At 47.8% G+C, this 14649-nt stretch overlaps 1 protein-coding gene and 1 long non-coding RNA gene across 2 annotated transcripts in view; both read right to left on the bottom strand.

Moving 5' to 3' along the window:
- Positions 1-14649, bottom strand: part of NHSL2 (NHS like 2) — a 279106-nt gene that overhangs the window by 129240 nt on the left and 135217 nt on the right. The window lies entirely within an intron of this gene.
- LOC121025297 (uncharacterized) lies at positions 8244-12923 on the bottom strand. Its single transcript, XR_005788006.1, has 2 exons — positions 12869-12923; positions 8244-12629 (listed from the first exon to the last, which is right to left on the bottom strand). It is a non-coding gene; the product is annotated as an uncharacterized LOC121025297 (long non-coding RNA).

Raw genomic sequence — 14649 nt, 5'->3', positions numbered from 1 at the left:
TCCAAGTGTTAAATTACCTGAACTCCTTTAGAGATAGAACCGTGGTTTACTCATGTTTTTGACTCTAGAGCTTGCCATGAGGTAGGGGCACAACTGATGTCTGGTGCACGGACAAAAGAAATTAGAGATCACTTTAAATCCTGTGAACAATTCTCTCCTCACTAAGGGGGCTGGACCTGGGAATATTTGAGAGCACGCCCTTACAGGCACCCCACAAGGCTGGGCTGGGTAGACCGGTGGACCTGGCTCTCTTTGATACTCCATCACAACCACTGGTGTGCTAGAGCCAGTTTGTCCTTCCTCACCGGAGCCAATTGTTAAATTTTTAGAATTTTGCAAGCCAGTTATTAAACTGTAGCTTGAAATCAGCCATGGTGGGAATATTTATGCCACAAAAATTGGCAGACACTACAAAGCCCAGCACCCCCACTACACACACCAGAACTGGCTGTTAAACATTTACCAGTACACCACTGAACACAAACATTTGGTTGTAGCACTTTGGGACATGTAAATAAAGAACACCAAGGGGAAGGGGCAAAAGTGAGCCTTCTGTGGTGCTTTAGATGTTCTATACTTTGATCTGGGTGGTGGTTACACACATGTATACACATGTAAAAATTCATTGAGCTGTGCATTGACAACTAGTGTACTTTATGCAATTTACTGCATGTATGTTTTCCTGAATGAAAATAAACTCCCAAGGTACCCAAAGAGCTGTGGATTGATCCTGGATGCACCCTGCAGGGATCCCACTTACAAAGATGCATGATGAGCCCCGGCCATATTGATCTGCGTCACAGATGATGCAGCTCTGTTCAGCGCATTATCTATTGCACAGGAGGGGGCAAACGTGGTACAAGTAGCTGCTGGCATCAGGAATCCGAATCCCTTAGCATCTTTTCTTCGTCACTGTTGCTGTCATCTCTCACCTATGTTATTCCTGGCCCTGTGGCTAGAGATGGTGCTGTTTGCTGACGGGCAGCATGACTCACTACTCAGCAGATCATTTTTCTAATTAAGTGGAGAGATGGATGGATATTTTCCCATACTTGGGCAGAAGCCTCACTCGCTTGGATCTTTTTACTGGAGTCACTCAGCTTTACATTTCCGGGGAAATTTTCTCCACTTAAAAGAAAATAGTACACAAAAGCTGCTGCTCCCCTCAGATGATGAGACTTGTAGAGAAAATGGAGAGGAAACATTTCTCAAAAATACACACTCACCAGGGAGAGGAAGCAACCTTTACTGAGTTTCTTCCATGAAGTTGTTCTAGATGGGAAGGCCCAGCTCCCTATTTTATCTCTAGAATGCTGGCTGGCATTTAACCTTTCCAACACAATCCCCCTGCTCTCCCTTCCCCCTTCCCTTCAGCAACCCAGCTGAACAACTTGTTTCAGGCAGCTGCTTTATTCTGGGAAGGAATGACAGGAACTTGCAGGCAGAGCCTGTGATCCAGGAAGTGGGCATCACACGTGAGAGGGCAGAGGGTCCTACCTGCAAGAACAGGAGGTCTGGCTCTGTGACAGCCCTTCATGGGAGTCAGGAGCAGCCATGGTGGGATTTGAAGGGTGAACAAGGGATAATAAGTTTGCAGAGTGTCGACATCATAGCCTCGAGAAATCACACAGTCCATTCCCTATGTCCGTTCCAGGCTCAGAAATAACCCCTCAGATAAGCCTAGCTCAAGCCCAAAACGGCCAGAGTGCAGTGTAGACAGATATTGCTAGGCAGGTTTGTTTTTTAAGTAGGGTGGTGGTAGTTCCTGGCAGTCCCACTCAGCCCCTCTTAGCCAGCGTCACGAAACTCACACATCCACTCACCCTACTCCCATTTCTGCCCAAGCAGGGTGAGCAGGCCTTAGCATTGGTCTCATTGCCCCTTCACTGTATTCATTGGGCCCTTATGCAACCTGCCAGTTATGAGACCAAGCCTGAATCCCAATCCTACTAGGATAGGGTTATACTTCTCACCCAGCTTTTGCCAGACTTTTTTCATAGGAGCTACTTCCTATAACACACACACACACACACACACACACACACACACACACAGAGAGACGCGCGCCTGTCTGTGCCATGCCTAAGCCTTCCACATCCAACGGACCACCTAAGAACCAGTATTCACAACCCCACCCCATCCTCAACAGCCTAGGTGGCTGAGATCCCAGAATGCCTCCTGCCCAAGTTATGACAACTCATTAAGTCAAGAAGAACAGTCCTCAGATGTTTTTGGCAAATCCAACCAATGCTTGGCCCACATTTGATGCTGAAGGCCCAACCAGAGGCCCAGCTCTACCCCTAATGTCTAAAGATGCGCCTGACTGCCCCTTCTGCCTGGGAGGGGTTAGGCTAAACTTTTGCATCCCTGCTGATTCCTGATCTTCAAAGTCCTCCCCAGTGGTTGAGGTCATGTTTGGGGCTCAGGCCCAAGTCTCTTTCAAGAGAAAACAATTGTCAAGTGAGACTTACCTACTCTAGTGCCAACAACATCAGCACTTATCATGCCTTCATCAGGTCACCTGAGTGCACTAGAAGCTGGTGCCTCTTCCACTCTCAAATGGGCTGGGATGTGGGTGAGGGAAGGGAGGAATAGAGACCTGGCAAAGGAGGTCAGGTGGGAGGACCAGCTGCCATATTGGGTTGTCAGTTTTTCCACATAGGCAACGGGCACCAATAGGCATTTAACAGATGTTTGTTGAATACATATACAAATAAATGCATGGATGAATCCTAAAATATATAGGGATAACATTCTTGAGCTTACAGAAATCTCTATCACCAGCCCAGTTTGCCTTCTCTACCTCTTTCTGTGTTCCCATCTTTCAGGTAAGTATCATTAAGTCCTTTTCTCTGAAGTGTAAACTGAGTCCTTAAAAATTAAGAACCTTGCTTGTCATCATCCCAGAAAGGTGAAAACAAGCCCAAGAAGACCTTGCAATGGCTCCTGAGCCTCAGCAAATGCAACTCGAGCAGACTGAATCCCATTTACCTCATCTGAGAGGTTACATGCCACCAGAGTATCATGGACAGACAGATGGCTGGGGCTGGATGTATTCCCATCTGCCTTTCTCATGGGGTTCCCAGCACCTCTCTGGCTTCAGTTCCTCCAGCAGCAAACTCAACACTCCACATTCCCAAACTCCCACCCAGCAGGGGTTGAGTAGGCAACTCACAAGTGGGGCAGGGGGACAGGCTGCATGGACCAAGCCTCTCTGAGCCTACAGACACCCGAACACAGAGCCCCTGGCGGAATCACCGAGAGGATTGTGGCCAAAGCTTATCCATCTTCTTCCTGACTCAGTTACCAAGGTTCTTGGAGGTCCTGAGGGCCCCCCTCCCATTTCCCACCAGGTCCGTATTGGACTCCCCAGACCTCACTGAAAGTGCGAAGGTTAAAACGTCCCAGCCACGTACCTAGTCATTCCAGCAACTTGCCCAGCAGTCCTCCAGATCGTGTGCTCGGGAGCTGGAGGAGGGACAAGGTGAGAGGACAAGGCTGCTGGGGAAAGCCCTGGGCTCCGTAACCTCCTGGCCAAGTTAACAGACTTTCCAAACTAAGGCCGGAGGAGGGACAAGCAAAGGAGAGAAAGGAAAGGAGGCAGGACCAAAGCTAACCCTTTCTTTTTTCTTCCTAAACTCAATCCAGATTCGCCTTCTGAGGGTTGCTTGAAACTGATCCCCGCGGCTCTGACTCGTCCTTTCTTAAAGACATAGTCTCCACTTTGGGGCGGGTGGGGGGGAGGGGAGAGAGGAAAATCTCACCTAGCCAAAATATGTCCCAGAACAAAAGATGGGGGGAAGGCAACACGATCACAGAACCCCAAATGTCCCACACCTGCACTCTTGATTCAGACTCAGAGCTAGAGGGTTCTTTGACATTCTCTCAGAGCAGCCCACTCAAGACCGCTTCTGGGTGACTCAGGAGACCCTGTTACAGACACAGGGCCATGGTGGGGAGTTGGTCAGTTTCCAGGAACTGGAAGATTAGGAGCCAAAGCTGAGTGTGGGAAAAGGAGCACAGGATGAGGAGTCCTGCCTTTACCACTGCTCCCTATGTCACTGAGAACAAGTCACCTTCCTCCTCTCTGCCCCTGTTTCCTTTCTTGACATGTGAAAACATAATAATCACAGCCCTGCTGAGCTCCCAGCTTGCTGCAGTCTCCTGTTACAGCAGAAGGCAGCACCCTTGGGGACCTGGTATCTGATCCCGGTTCTGCTCTGGCTGCCAGATATTTACATGGACTGGAGTTGGGACCTTCTGCTGTGTTGGGTGAAGGTGGAATCTGGGTGTGAGCTTATGAGTGGGTAGATGGGGAGCCATTTTGTTTGTGTCTGGGAGGAGGAGGAACAGACCATCTCCCAGGTTCCTTGCAAGGTGTTAGCAACCCATCAGAAGCTACCATTCGAGGGCACAGAAAGAGGCTGCGAGCACATCCTCATCTTGCCTTCACCCCCATATTTCCCATTTCCTTCTGTGGGAAAACCACCTAGGACATCATCCTGGTGGGGCCTGGAGCCAGGCTCTGGCCCTGGTGGCTCCACTGTAGCTCTTTCTTACTGTGGGCTCCAGCTCCTCTTCCTCCCTATAGCTGCCCACTTCCTCTCCATGCCTGGGCTTCTGTTCCTTTTCATCCTGTCTGCAGAGCGGGGCATGGTCTCCAAGCTTCTGCCTCCTTACTCATTGTCCCCAAAGAGCAGCACACAGCCCCATTTCCTTTTGAGGGCATAGCTCTTAGCTGTCTCTGCATTAGAATCTCCTGAAGAGCTTTGGAAAAAAGCTCCTAGTCGAGCCTCATCCCTGGAGTCAGGTCCTGTTAGTCTGGGGGTGGGGGTGGGGACTGGGCACTGCCATCATGAAAGCTCTGCAGGTGATTTCAATGTGCAGTCAGAGGTGTGAACCACAGATTTGAGGGTTTCTGCTGCTTACTACATCTGGGAATCAGGGCAAGGGTGACCAGATAACAGGTATGGGGAAGGACAAAGGGTCAGCATCTCCCAAAGTTCTTCCAGAAGCCCCAGGCTCCCTCCATGCATCCCTCTCAGGAGAAGATAATAGCAATGGCTCACACCACAGTGTCAGGCACAGTGCCAAAGGCTTTTTGTGTTGCTTCACTGAATCCTTACCACCACTATCATCTTAGGAGGTACCATTATCATCCTCATTTTATAGTTGAGGAAATTGAGGCATCAAATTGGTCTGTGAGTGTACAAGGGGCAGGCCTGGGATTTGAACTCAGGCATGCAGCTGTCAGCTATTATTTTGCATCCCTCTGGGTGCAGTAGCATCAAGCCTGGTAATGTTCTCAGATGCTCCCCTTCTCCCTGGAAGTGCCCTCAATCTATACCTCACGTCTGAGGATGCTCTGGGGCTGAAAAAGTAGTGTCACCTAGTGTGCATTCAGGTGTCCTTTGACTTTGGGGGTCATTTGTATTTGAGGGAGCTGCATTTGAGGGCTGACATTAACCTTTCAAGGAAGACAGAGAGCTGCAGTGGTTACAAAGTGGACTCTGGTCAGACACACCTGGATGCATGTCCCAGCTTGGCCACTTACTTGATGGTGACTGTAGAGATAAGGCTCCTTCCTTGCTAGTCTTGGTTTCCTCATTTGTCAAGTGGAATAATCATACCCAACTCATGGGGCTGCTGTGAAAGCATATAGGTGAAGTGCCTGGCACAGAGGGGTGCTCAGTGCACAGCCTACCCAATATCAGCCTACCCAATATCAGAAGTCTTCAGCCTACCCAATATCAGAAGAACCTTCTAGAGCATGCTGTGGACCCCTTTGGCGACCTGATGCTGCCTTTGTACACTTTCTTGGAAAAAAATGCTTTTTAAAAAATGTTTTTAATGTTTATTTATTTTTGAGGTGGTGGGGGGAGGGCAGAGAAGAGGGAGACACAGAATCCGATGCAGGCTCCAGGATCCACGCTGTCAGCACAGGGCCTGACACGGGGCTCGAACTCACGAGCCACGAGATCATGACCTGAGCCAAAGTCAGATGCTTAGCCAACTGAGCCACCCAGGGACCCCAATGGATAAAATGCTTTTAAATGCATCCAATAAATTATGAAGGATTACAAAGGAAACTGATTACCGTATGCTGAAACACAATTTATAATCTAGTCATATGTGTATCTTGATTAACACATTCAATATAACAAGATCTAGTAGTGGGTCTAATGACTACCATAATTAAAAAAAATTTAAATGTTTATTTATTTTTGAGAGAGAGAGAGAACACAAGTGCAGGAGGGGCATAGAGAGAAGGGGACACAGAATCTGAGGTAGGCTCCTGGATGTCAGCACAGAGCCCAACGTGGGGTTCCAACACATGAACCGTGAGATCATGACCTGAGCCAAAGTCAGAAGCTTAACCAACTGAGCCACCCAGGTGTCCCTATGACTATCATAATTTTGAGGTAGTGATGAGCATTCATGGTTTTTTGAGCTACCTGAAACAGGTGTAATGTGGTATTAAAAGAGCTGTAATTCCACTGATGTCAGTCAACAGAGGCCACTAATAGCATTGCAGTTTATTGCTCTGGAGACAGATCAGCCTGCTCCTCTGCTCCTTAGGCTCATTAGCTGTGTGATCTAGTCCAATGTATTTAGCCTCTCTGTGCCTGTCTTCTTAGATGTAAAACAGGGGTTGCTAGGAGGATGTGCAGAGTTAATGAGCATATGTAAAGTGCTTAGATCCTCAACTAGGAGGGAGCAGATGCTCTTTAAGTGTTAGATCCTTCTGTTTTTTTTTTTTTTTTTTTTTTTTTTTTTTTTTTTTTTACAAATGGGCTTCTATAGATTAGGGTGCAGATCCAACCCCCAAGGCAAAGCGCTACCTCCAGCTAAGTTCCCCTACATGCAAAATAACTCCCAACACCTCACGTAATACCATGCCATTTGTATTCTTTGGAGACCTGGGATCTTTAAATGTTTCCTTTAAAACTCATGCCAAGGCCAGGTCTTCTGAGGCCAAGAAGAGAGCTCCTTTTCAGGGACTGCCTGCCCTTGGGCTTTACCTCAGGAGAGTCCCCCAAGTCCTCTCCCTGTAGCCTCCCTCATGACTTCACTTGCTGTCCCCCCTCCCCCAGATGTCCAAGGCACTGCAGTCACTGGCTCTGCCATGCCCTGGGCCTCCCATTTAAGAGTCTGGGGGTTGCCTACAAACTTCTAACAAGCTAAAGGGCAATATGGAAAACTGTAGCCTCTCTAACTTATTGTAGTTTTCATGGGTCAGGGAGGCGGTTGATCCCCCCTTTCACTGTGCAGATGTGGCAACTTAGTCGGGCCCTCTCTCCTTCCACTTTTCACCCACCTCCCCAACTTGAGTCCACTCTGCTGCTTGAGCCTTCCTAATCCATGCTTCTGTTCCCGTTGCATGCCAAGAATGTCAACAGCCTGGAGGAAGCTTACTGTTCATGAATCCAAGCTCCTTGAACACCACCCCACTCCACATCCTGCCAAGTCAGAGAGGAAGAAGCGGGGCTGTGGTAGGGGAATGGAGCTAGCCAAGGTCTGATAGCCAGCAAGAGGGAGAACTGGCGCTGAGACCCAGGTCAAGGGGTCACAGAATCTGAGTTCTAGAAAGAAGTTTAGTTTAGTGCCATTCCCATTACATCACCCACCTCTCAGAACCACACCCCCCTCCAAATCCTATTGTTTCAGGTAACAACTGGAAATGTTGTTTTTGTCAGAACCAGAATCACTACTTCCCCTTCTAGGCAGTCATTTTGGAAAAAGCAGACAATACTCCATCTCCTTCTCCCACTTCTCCCCCAGGCTTCTAAAGGTAGCCTTCCAACATCTGTTGGCCCAACTTTCTTCCTTATCTGTTCTAGGCATGGACAGTCCCTGCCTGTTCATCAACCATGTTCCCAAATATTTCTACCATTCTGGGCCTCAAATCAGTTTGCCAATCTCATGTTATTAGACCTCCCTGTTACCTTGAATCTCCTAGGCTATACTAGACTGTGTCTGCCTGCCCTCTGTTGCCCTAACACCTGGTATCAGGCCTGGCATAGAATGGACATTCAGTCTTTAAGAAATGAGTGAATGAATGAAAGAAGATGCTTGTGTTGCAAGGGATAAAGAGAGGAATAAGACACAGATATCCCTACCCTACAAGAGCTTAGAATGTACTTATGAAGACGATATATAAAATAATAGAAATATGTGAAGAGAGAACGAGGCTGCCATATTTGACTTTCCCTGTAGACCAACCAGAGTTCTGGGGCACTGTAAATAGGTTGGAATACAAAAGCTGTTGGGTGCAAGGGCACGACAGTTCAGGTCAAGTCATAGAGCAGCGTCTAGGATGAAAGTGGGCATGAAGCTAAACATCAGGCTGTAATAGAGCTGGGGACATTGGGAAAAGCAGATATGGTTTCCAAGAACCAGAGACACCAAGGTAGCAAAAGCAGGTTTGGAGTGGAAAAGAAAGATTCTGGAAATATGTCTTTGAGGTCTAGTGTGTAGCTGTAGAGTTTTGTTAGTAAACTAGAGGGGAAAGGGACCAGAGGCAGGAAGGTAGAGGATAGATGAGAATTATCTGAATGAGAATAGAAGCAGTGAGAAAGGAAAAGACAGAGCCAGGGCAAAAATGGCTCCAAAAATGGAACCAATTCCATCTGGTGAGTCAGAAGCTGATGATATTGCCACTGAAATGGGCAAGTATTGGAAGAATGCGAGTGTAGCTTTAGGTCTTCTTACTCCTCAACTTCATGTATTCACTCATCAAACATTTATTTGACACCCACGACATAGCCCTCAACTGTGTGTGTGTGTGTGTATGTGTGTGTGTGTGTACACATTCTAACCTCTAGGGAGAGAGCCTCTAGGGCTCTCCTGCCCCTTCGCCTTCAGGAAGCATAAGGGAGGGCAAAAGAGGCTCCTATATGTTTGCTACTCAGAGTGTGCTCTGTAAACAAGCTGTATCCCTATTACTTGGGAGCGTGTTAGAAAATGAAGAATTTCAGATTCCACCTAAGACCTTCTTAAATAGAGTTTGCACCTTGCTTCTTAAACTTTAACATGCAAACCATCATCTAGGGGCGCCTGGTTGGCTCAGTTGGTTGAATATCTGACTCTAGATTTTGGCTCAGGTCATGGTCTCATGGTTCATGGGTCCAAGCCTCAAATAAAGCTCCATGCTGGTGGTGTGGAGACTGCTTGGGATTTTCTCTCTCTCTCTCTCTCTCTCTCTCTCTCTCTCTCTCTCTCTAAGTAAATAAATAAAAACTTAAAAAAAAACCCATCATCTAGAGATCTTGTTTTCTATGTTGCTGGCCGATGGATCACACACTGAATAGCAAGGAACCAGGCCACAAAAAGGGACCAGTGTTCTGGGGATAGAGCTTTTCATTAGAGGGGCAAGAGGAAACTGAGCAAGCTAGGGTTATGGGTTTATTTGGGGGGGCCCTTCAGGCAGGTGGGGAAGTACGTTTCTAAGCAGCCTCTCGCCAGGTCCCCCAGAAAGCTGCTCAGTGCTGTCTCTGGTCTGGAGCAAGGCCTGGTGCTTCCCACATAATGTAGCCCAACTCTAGACAGGGTGAGCAAGCCACATAGGGCTTTGGGTCCAGAGCCACGCTTCCAAATGAAAAGTCCTCTGAGTCCTTTGAGGTCTTAGCATGATGATCTACAGCTGGCTAAAGAATTGGAGTTTTGGGGTCCCAGACAACATGTCTTCCAATCAGAGACACAACTAATGGAGGATAAGAGAGGACTGCCCCCAGTTCATGCTTTGTTGGGAACCTAAGACTCACAGGGCAGCCATCTGGGACAGTGTGTTTTATGAGCTCACATGTAAGTAGATTTTAATGAAGGCATAACAAATCTACAAGGAAAACATATCAGGTAGTGAAAGTACAGGTGATTTTTATTTTCTTCTGTGATACTTTTCTGGTTTGACCACAATTAACCTGTGTTAGTTAAAAAACCTGTAATTAACAAAGGCTTTATTGCAAAAATAAAATTAATACAAAGAAAAATTATGGCAATATACAAATAAGTGCTGACTTTCATGGTGCAATTGATTGTATGGGGATGCGAGAGGGACTTCCAAAGTGAAAGGCAGAGTGACAGGGTGGAAAAGAGGTGTCTAAGATTGCCGAGCCTTTATTCTGAAGTTGGGATGAGCCAAACTCAAAACCCAGATCTCCCAGAATGCAAAGCTGCTCAGCACTGGTCAGGCCCTAACCTGGGTAACTGTATTCACTTCTAGGATCAGAGAGTTTAGTACTAGAAGAATCTGAGTGACTACAGGGCCAACCCTATCCTTTTTTTTCTTACCGGATGGAATCAAGATGCAGGTGGGTGAGGACACTGAGGGCTCTGTACTTTTTTTGTGTGTGTGTGTGTGCTGTTTTTAGCCTTAGGCCTTTTTTATTCTCTCATTTATGGTACAGCAGCAGCTAAGTGGTATAGAGTCTACTATGAGTGTGGCAGAAAACACCCCAAGCCAACTCAAAATCCATAAGATGAAACAAACTTTCCCACCCTGGGGATCATACTCATTGACTGAGTGTCTACCAAACAGCAGGCCTTAGAAAGGTCACTGTTACCCTGGTTTCATAGACAAGAAAACAGACTTGGAGAAGTTAAGTGATTTGTTTAAGGCCATACAGCTATTAGATAGTGAGGCTGAATTCACTTTGAACCCAGGTCTGTCTGGATATGAACTTCAGCTCTCTACACTGCATCCTCTTCTTTGACGTGTGTTAGGGGAAAGAGTGTGGGCTGATGAGGAAGAGGCTAGCTCAACGTGGGATGAAAACAAGGGTTTTGGCACAGGCAGTATTTTATTATTTGTGCTCCAACACACCAGCACTTCAGAAAACAAAGTAAGATGGGGTAAAGGCAGGACTTCTGGACTTGCTGAGTCCAGATCATAGTGTGGCCACATGTTTGCCAAGTGCCTTCAGTTCCCTGCCATCAGTCCCTGGTTTCCTTCCAGAGGGGCTTAAAACAACTGATCCCTAACATCCCTACGAACATTCTGGAACTTGGTAAAGAGTTACAAGTCTCTTCCTCAATAGGGTATGCTTTTCCCAGTTGGAAGAAACCTATCCTTTACTGGGAGCCAAATGAAAGCCACCTGAGTCTTCCCTTTCACAAAGACAGGGTCTTGCTATTAAGGGTCTCCCAGAAGAAAGGTTTCAGAACCCCTGTAAACAGAAGGCTCTTCTTCTAACTTCTTCTATTCCTTCCTGCTGTTTAAGCCTTCAGTACACTGACCTTTCATTAATGTACCTTTGTGTCCTATGAAAATATGGCCTCTCCTTCTCATGGTATAAAATGCTGATGTCAGTATTCTCGCACCAGGGTCTGCCCTTCACTGTCAAGTTGTCCTCAGGTGTACTCTCTAGATCCATCCACACTTTTCAACAGGTTAGAGCTAGTAGAGACCAATGAAGATCTTACATCTATATTCTAAAAACCATAATCCACTTTCATGTGCTGCCCATTGAAGAAGAACACAGTAGATGGAATATAACTGATGTCAAAATAGTGCGTGTAAACGGGAGTTCGGTCCACATCTACCAGATACATAGCAGCCATTTTACTCAGGTCAGAAGACGTCCTAGAAAGAATATCATCTAGCTGCAGACAGACAGGATCCTCATCTCTCCCAAATCGGAGAACCAATACCTTCTCTGCAGTACTTTTTATTGCTTGGTCTACTTCTTTTTTGCTAGTTAGCTTGGGCAACAGGAAGCTCATCTTGCCATAATCCAAATATTTATACTTACTGTCAGTCTTTCTTTGTACAAGTCACCTCCTTCTCTTCCACTTGACTGTTCACAACTCCGACCACTTCTCCAAAATGTCGGCACACAGGCGGTTCCCGTCTTCTACACCAAAAGCAGCAACCCTAACTCAAAGTAACCCAGGGGCTGCTGCCTCCCAACTCTGGCGGACCACTTAAAAAACCGGAAACGGAAAAAGCGAGGGCTCTGTACTTTGGCACAGGCTCATCTCTCTGTCTCCATCATCCTCCCCTCTGGCCCTGTGTGCCCGCCCACTGTGTGTCTGGCACTGTTGTAGGCACCTGAGACACATCAGTGACAAAAAGTCCCCGCCCTAGTGTGCTGTGATTAAGTCATATCATTTATTTCTTCAGCAAAAATTCATGGAACACTTATGTGTGGGGCCCCGTGTGAGGCGTAGCTGTTTTAAGTTTGGGGTAACTGTCTGTTCATAGCTTTGGTCTCATCCATCCCCCCCTCCTGTCAATGCTTTGTGGACAGTGAATGAATCAATGAATAATGACATGGCCAAGGTCACACAGCAACCTTGAGATGGTGCTGGCACTGAAACCCTGGTACCCTGATAGCTAGAGCACTTGCTCCTGCCCTTCATTACAGTCGGCCCAGATCTTTGTAAGTTCTCTCACCTTGGGTGGGAAAGGTCAGAGAGGAGAAGGTCAAGGGCTGGCTCAGACTCACCTCAGCAGAACTATTTGGAAAGAGGAGACCCACCCTATCAGGGACCCTCTCCAGGAAGACTGGGTAAGTCGCCTGCTTCCAACAATTCTGCTCAAAAGCTTGGGGGAGGCAAGAAGAGTCACTCTCCAGTAGGACCCTGTCGGCTCCATCACTCTGCAGAGGAACTGATCATGTTTTTAAATACTTTTTTTTGGGGGGGGGGGCGCCTGGGTGGCGCAGTCGGTTAAGCGTCCGACTTCAGCCAGGTCACGATCTCGTGGTCCGTGAGTTCGAGCCCCGCGTCGGGCTCTGGGCTGATGGCTCAGAGCCTGGAGCCTGTTTCCGATTCTGTGTCTCCCTCTCTCTCTGCCCCTCCCCCGTTCATGCTCTGTCTCTCTCTGTCCCAAAAATAAATAAACGTTGGAAAAAAAAATTATAAATACTTTTTTTTTTAACGTTTATTTATTTAGAGAGAGAGAGAGTGGGGGAGAGGCAGACAAAGAGGGGGGGGGATAGAGGGAGAGAGAGAATCCCAAGCAAGCTCTGTGCTATTATCGCAAAGCCAGATGCAGGGCTCGGACTCGTGAACCATGAGATCATGACCTGAGCTGAAGTCGGACACTTAACCGACAGAGCCACCCCGGTACCCCAGGGGAATGATCATTTTTAGGTACATTTCATTTCTGTGTTAAAACAAAGCCACCACCGGGGCTGCAGGCTCAGAGACATTCCCCATCCACCCCCACGCCTGGGCCCCAGATTTTTTTCCTCTGAGCAGAAGCAGCACCTGCCCATCGCAGCTGGAGCGGCTGCACTGCAGCTCCCTCTGCTGGGCGCTGGGCGGCCTTGGCTGTTCCATGGGGCGGAGGAGGAACGCGGGCGGGAGCGGGCCACTTCCAAGGAGCTTCTTGTTCCGGAAGTACTGAGGGACCATTACTCATTGTGCCGGCTGCACCCGCTCCAGTCGCCCCCGCAGCCTCGCCGCCTCTGCACCCGCTTGGTGACGCACCAAGATGCCCGGAGCTGCTCTGCGCACGAAAAGGAGCCCCGGAGAAGCCCCCCTATGGCAGCTGTGTGCCAGCACCTGCTCCGCCACCCCGTGCTTAGCCCTGCTCCAACCCACCGCGTTGTGGAAGCTTCCGGAGCTGGAAGACCCACTCACCACCACAGTGATTGAATCTTTACCAGTAACCTCAAATAGGGGTTGTTTTGTTACATGGCCTTCACGGAATGGGAAACTGAGGATGAGAGAAAGGTGAAGTGACGGCCAGGGTCAAGAAGCTAAGAAGCGGGGGAAGCACTAGATTAACCAGTTATCCCTGACTCCAAAGTTCAAGGTGCGGTTTCCACAGCATCAACCTGCAGTGTCCTCCTAAGCAGCCCGCCTCCCCACAACACACACATACACAGAAAGGGAAGGTTGGACCACATCATAGAGGACCTTCAAAGTCAACCACTATAATAAACATCGACTATTTGGGAAATTAAAGAAAAGCTATAAATGGTATTTGAGAAGAAAGTCAGGTGGGTGTTCAGCTTGACTCTGTAATCATGTTTTATTATGGAGTAGAGGATATGATCAGAGCTTTGAGTTAGGAAGATGCACCCAAAGGAAAAACAGATCAGAGAAATGGACCTACGGTAGTTCAGTAGCACTCAGTAGGGTCTAAGTAAGAATCATGAGAATGGGGGAAAAAAGAAACAGATCCAAGAGTGGGAAAAGAGTTAATGATAGATTGGATTTTAAAAGTGAGGTAAGTACAATCCATATAGCACTTTGTACCTCCTAGGGTATTTACTGCAATCGATTTTGCCTTCTTTATTAGAGTGACGTTTTGTTGGTCTTGTTAGATGCTAAGATCCATAGAGTAGTGCTGGTGGCTCAAGCCCCACTCCTGCCTTGGAGACCATGACCCTGTGGGGGGAAGGGGAGAGTACACATGTCTGGGGGCAGTGTCCATCCTGTCAGCCAGATAGAACATGGGAGGGCAGAGCTCCTTGTCCAGACAGCATCTGCACATGCCAAAGAACCCCTAAACCAGCCCCTATGTCCTCCTTGGGAAAAGTTTGGAGGGTTTTAGTTAAACTGCAAGGCTGCCTTATGCTACCAAATATCCTCCTTCAGTTCGCCACAGCCACTGAGTGGGCAGCTCTATCCCAAGGCCAAGGATCAAGACCTTGAAACTGGCTGTGAGTGCCTGCTGCCAGCTAGTGACACTGAATG

This window comes from Herpailurus yagouaroundi, unplaced genomic scaffold (genome assembly GCF_014898765.1).
Source record: "Herpailurus yagouaroundi ecotype Mexico unplaced genomic scaffold, PumYag 67569, whole genome shotgun sequence".
In the NCBI taxonomy this organism is placed as follows: Eukaryota; Metazoa; Chordata; class Mammalia; order Carnivora; family Felidae; genus Herpailurus; species Herpailurus yagouaroundi.
This window is presented reverse-complemented; position numbering and strand designations above follow the sequence as displayed.